Consider the following 6053-nt stretch of genomic DNA (forward strand, 5'->3'; position numbering starts at 1 on the left):
GTAACCAGCTACTATAGTGTCAAGAAAGTATCGTAGAGTGGATTGAAACATACTTTATGATAGACCAATCAGATGGTATAATTCTTATCCAATCAGCATTGTATAGCCATCCAATCATAATCTTGGTATAAGTAGCCAATCATTGTTGAGCAACCTAAGAACAAAGGGTATAAATAGAGCCGTCCTGTCATCTTCAGTTAGTTTTGTTGGTACTCGAACTCAATTGAGGTCGTTTGACTGGTAGTATTGAGTTGGTATTCAGGACAAGCTTGGGGTTATGTCGGAAAGCAACAGAATTGTTAGCTAGGCCACTCAGCTCCTACGCTTGGTCCTTTGTGTCTTTGTGACTTTAGAACTGTGTCTTGGTGACTTGTTTCAGGGATAGTGTCTCGGTGACTTTCCCGGGTGATAGGACGGTAGAGAGCTTAAATTAGGTGGCTGCAGACTGTGTCGGGAAACAACAGAATTGTTTGTTATACCACTCAGTCTGTAACTACTTAAGTTATATTTCTGATTTCTCGCATTGATTAGTCTGATTATTTTTTACTATTAGCTCATGGTTTGTTTAATGATCATCCAGGAAAATATTATTCCGGGCTTTAGTCAGTTAGCCTATCCTGGTTTATTTATTAACGTTAATGTTATTGTTCCTGTTCGTCTGCAACGAAGATAGATACGTGACAGTAAGTGTATTATAATTGAATTTAATTTCCTAGGAAGGAAACCTAAGCGAACTCATATAAATTTTCTAATCATTTGTTAGGTAAATACATTACAATAGTAGTTGGCTACTTGAAAAGAGAAAAGTTGGTTACTAGTAGCCAGCTACTTGAACCAGGCAAAGTTAGCTAGTTACTAGTAGCTACTACAAGTAAGAAAAATTAGCTACTCGAAGCCAGCTACTACAAGATTTAAAAGTTATAATTACTGATAGCCAGCTTCCAGATAAAGGTTACTGGGTTTGAAAATTATTATCTACCAGGTTTATAGCTAAACATGACGAGGAGTCGTATGGGATTCCAAACTTCATGCTTAATTTTCTCAAATTACTTAACTTTACAGTGCAAAATACGAATATAAATTTCCAGCTGACAATGATTCGGATTGAATTCAGACCTTCATTCATTTGATATACCATCCATATCAGCCACTTTTACAATTTGATTCGAGTTACCCTAAAATTTCAACATTTGTGTGAATACCATAAGGAACTCTGTGTTAGATATGTAACGAATGAAAGGTGAAGATAACGAACAGTGATCAATCTCATAAATTCCATGAGCAGTACAAAATAGATAGTTGGGGAAACATGGACCCCTGGACACACCAGACGTGGGATCAGGTGCCTAGGAGAAGTAAGCATCCCCTGTCGACCGGTCAAACCCGCCATGAGCCCTATATCTTAATCAGGTAAACGGAGTTATCCGTAGTCAAAATCAGTGTGCCACGAATAGTCTAACAATCGATATGAAACATGTCAGACTGCATTTGACCCAATGATATTGGCAAACTAGATCGTTATACGACAATAGAATTTGCGAAATGCTTACTTTAAACGAGACCAATGAAACCCATGTATCATCAACTTGTTTTTCAGTAGCTTGTCTCGATTTAAAAACTGACCATACGCAGAACAAGCTCTTGCGTATCGAATCAGTTGAGCGATATAAACTCCATATGCAGGTGATAATGAAATATTGCTACATAAATATGGGAAGTTCACGTCGGAGAAGCTGAAATCATCATGTTTGTCATAAAGTTGAGTGGTTAGTTTGCCGTTAATATCTACTTTCAATAAAATATCTAAATATGAAGCAGAAGTGGACGACTCTGTGGTGTCTTTTATTTCGAGCTTGAAATTTCAAGTTTTTCATGAATGACTGAGAGGCATCTGTGTTTGTATTAGATATCTGACTAATTTACAACTATCCATAGGATGAGGAGTGATATTGGGTATCTTAATATGCCATCAATTTTCAGAAATCACGATTAAGGAAATCAGTTACTTATACCTTTTGATTCAAGGTACACAGATATTTTTATGTTTGCGTGAATACCTTAAATTTCAGGTATAAGTAGCTGACGTCGTAAAGCGTGATATCTAAAAATGTATGACCTATCAAGATATCTAATGTCATTCCTTGTCAAATTTGTAATGGTAAATTAGTCAGATATCTAATATCTAAACACAGGTTCCTTGATATATTCACAAAAATGCTGAAATTTCATGGTAACTCGAATCAAAAGGTGTAGGTAACTGAGGAGGGTGTAAGCGTGCTTTGTTTAACTTCCCATACAGGAATTTGCACTCATATGGAGACGTCAACATTGCCGGTGAAAGGCTGCAAAATTTAGGTCTATGTTCGGTACTTACGGCCTTTGAGCAGAAAGGGATCTTTTCTTTCCCATTAAACCATCACATTAAATGCCCCTATTCATTATACTGATGACAGTGGCAAAAACTGTTTTGCTCATTTAGACACTTATTTCACTTCCATCACAGAATTTGAATCCTAGATGTAGGTACCTGATCCCACCTCTGGAATACCCAGGGATCCTTGTGTGCCCAACTATTAATTCTGTATTGCTTATAGGGGTTATGAGATTGGTCGCTTGTTCGTTGTCTTCATCTTTTCATGATGGCAAGCATAACCTTCTAAATGTATAGCTAAAATATAATAATATCAGATATGAAAATAAAAGAACATATAATTACAGATATTATTTCGGTAATTCCTGCCCATATAACAGTAGGTCCTGACAGCATTAGTCATAAAATGAAATGGAACCTTTACAAGACATTTCAAAACCAATTTGCATATTATTCAACAAATCGCTATCACTACGCATTTTTCCAGATTATTGGAAATTAGCACATGTTCTTCCATATATTACTATACAAGAAGGATGACCCATCTATCACCTCAAACTACAGGTCAGTGTCACTGTTCAGTTGTATACTAGTAATTAAAATGTTTGAAAGAGAATTATTTTTACAACTACCTACATTCACACAATACATGTAAATTTTAAAACTATCAAGCAGGGTTTTTACCGGACAGTCTACAGTGTCCCAACATTTAAAAACATACCAACGTATTGCGGAAATTGCATTCTCTACCCAGAGTTCCGTGCGCTCCTCGCACTGAAGCTTGCGTAACGCGCCCTCTGGTGAGAGAATGGCGGAAATTGTTGTCAACGGCAAATACTGCTGTATGGTTTTATATCATCTATCTATTAAAGCCTTCCACAGAATCTGGCACATCGACAAAATGATGCGGGTGTGGAATAGACAGTTTGGAACTGTTTAAACTATACTTCCACCCTTACTAGTGCCTTGAGAAGGCATTAAATGGATGGAATATTATCCGATTTTCAATACTTTAAAGGGACTGATTCACGATTTTACCAAAAATTTTGTTTTTCACTTTTAATGATCAAAATCTACTGTCTAATGTGTTTGAAAGATTTCACATGAAAATTAAGGTGATAGCTCATTTTAGAGAGTTTATTATTTGTTTTGTAAACAAAGATTGCGGTATGCTATTGCTTACGAATTTTTCAAAAGAAATGGATATCGATCTAAGTATCATCATATCTCTCATATTTCAAGCATTTTTGGGGTGAAATGTGTCATCTAATTTGTGACTATGCAAAATTAAGATGCATTATATTACAAAATCAATAGTTCACTTGTTTGTTTGTTTACATAAAAAGACTCGAGTCTTTGTTTACATAACACATATTTAAAGGGACTGGTTCACGATTTTTGGGAAAAATATTTTTCATTTTTGATGTTAAACATTACAAATATAACTCATTCAATGTTGACAGCCAAAATTTTGACTTTCTAAATGCAAGAATAAAAGCAATATTTTAGCCTTAAATCTGTGTGATGTAAACAGAGATTCGAGTCTTTTAATGTATACAAACAAACCAGTGAAACAATAATTTTGTAATATAAAGCATTTTAATTCTGCAGAGTCACAAATTTTAACTTTTAGATGACACATTTTACCCAAAGAATGGTCGAAATGTGAAAGATATGATAAACTTTGATCAATATCTATTTCTTTTGAAAATTACGTAAGCAATAACACACCACAATCTTTGTTTACAAAACAAATTATAAACTCCCTAAAATGAGCTTCTGTGCTAATATATCACTTTATTTTTCATGTGAAATCTTTTAAACATATCAAACAGTAGATTTTGATCATTAAAAGTGAAAAACAAAATTTTGGGGGAAATCGTGAATCAGTCCCTTTAAGGCTAAAATATTACATTTATTCTTGCATTCAGAAGGTCAAAATTTTGGCTGTCAACATTAAATGAGCTATATTTCTAATGTTTAACATCAAAAATGAAAAATATTTTTATCAAAAATCGTGAACCAGTCCCTCGGATACGGCTCTCTTTGAATTTGAATCAAAGAACAAGAAGACGAGTATCAGATTTATCCTAAACGTATCTCTAGATGATCTGTATTTTTTTTTCAAAGCTGACGGATTGGCTCTCATTGGAGTAGGTTCTACCTCAACTGTCAATAACATATGCATGTAATATTCCTCATTCAGCGAAATCAATACGAGTCTCAGTGGCAAATTCCAGGAACGGATTCTTATCCGTACAAAGTCTAGAATTCACTGTCGTGTGCCCTCAAAATTCTGAAAACCAAGATGACAACTACAGCTTGTGGGTAAAAAAGAATATTGCTGGATAAGTTAAAAGCTCTCGCTGAACCCCGTAGTCGCCGTACTTCGTAATATTTAAAGTTTGATATTAATACAGTCATACTCTCCTCGGCTTATCCAGAGGATTCCAAGAATGTGGGGTTCAGGAAGCGTTAAGAGAAAATAGACAACAGTAAACAAATGATATTGATAGATTTGTTTCAGCAAGAGAAATGTTGACGTACACCTCAGATTCAATCGAACCAGACCACAATTCTCCATCCGGAGCGATGCAGGAAGCAGTGACAAGTGGTTATTCATTTAGTGTCCTTAGTCATAGTCATTTTAGATCAGATGCAGCACCTGAATCATGAATTAGAGGCGTCCCGATACTTCATAAGAGCGAGTTTAATTGAAAGTAAAATGGTTGTATCTTGCTTAACGTTCCCCTCGAGAATTTTTCACCCATATGGAGACGTCACCAAGACCGGTGAAGGGCTTCAAACCTAAGCCTATACTCGGCGCTTATTGCCATTGAGCATGGGTTCTTCAGCGTGCCACATCTACTGTGACACGAGACATCCGTTTTTAAGGTCATCTCCAAGTACCCGTGACATTCACACTTGATGCCGATCATTTGGCGATGTAACTGTCACTTACCTGTTTTAACGACTTAGGTCTGTCGCGACCGGGATTTGAATCCCGACCTTCCGCATGCGCGGGGAGAAACGCTCTTCCTCCAAACCACCGCGGCGGTCGAAAGTAAAATGAAAGCAAACTTGTATTATATCGTTGATTTGATGGACAAATTATCAAAATTACTTTGTTAAACACCACGTACTTTGATTCTATGTACAAATACTCTGAAGTTCATACTAAAATGATGCTGGAGTTACTCATTGATAGTATCTCCTTAGTCTTTGGTGATCAGGACTTCCAACCGTCAGTTAGAATATCCATGGACATGAATTGCGCTCTCTATTAGCAGACCTGATTTTGTATTCTTACGAGGAAGAATTTAATCAAAAACTTCTACATCTAAGAAAAAACAAAAATTCGGTTGCTGTGACCTTCAACTTGACATTTAGATATGTATATCGACGATGTTCTATCATAAATTATCATTTACATTCGTATGTCAATTCAATATATCCCAGTGAACTCGAAATAAAAGACAATACAGGTACTGCTCGTTATCTTCAACTTTTCATGTAGCAAAACCAAGACTTCTGTAATGATGTTCTGAACATAGGGATCACCTGCCTTAAACCAGCAGCACGAAGGGTTTGTAAATAGAGACACAAATACAACGTACTCAACTTCTCGTGAACAAGGGTACAATTTCAAGCTTTCATTTGCTGTAGATCCATATTTTCAAAA

Source organism: Ostrea edulis, chromosome 9 (genome assembly GCF_947568905.1).
Source record: "Ostrea edulis chromosome 9, xbOstEdul1.1, whole genome shotgun sequence".
NCBI lineage: Eukaryota > Metazoa > Mollusca > Bivalvia > Ostreida > Ostreidae > Ostrea > Ostrea edulis.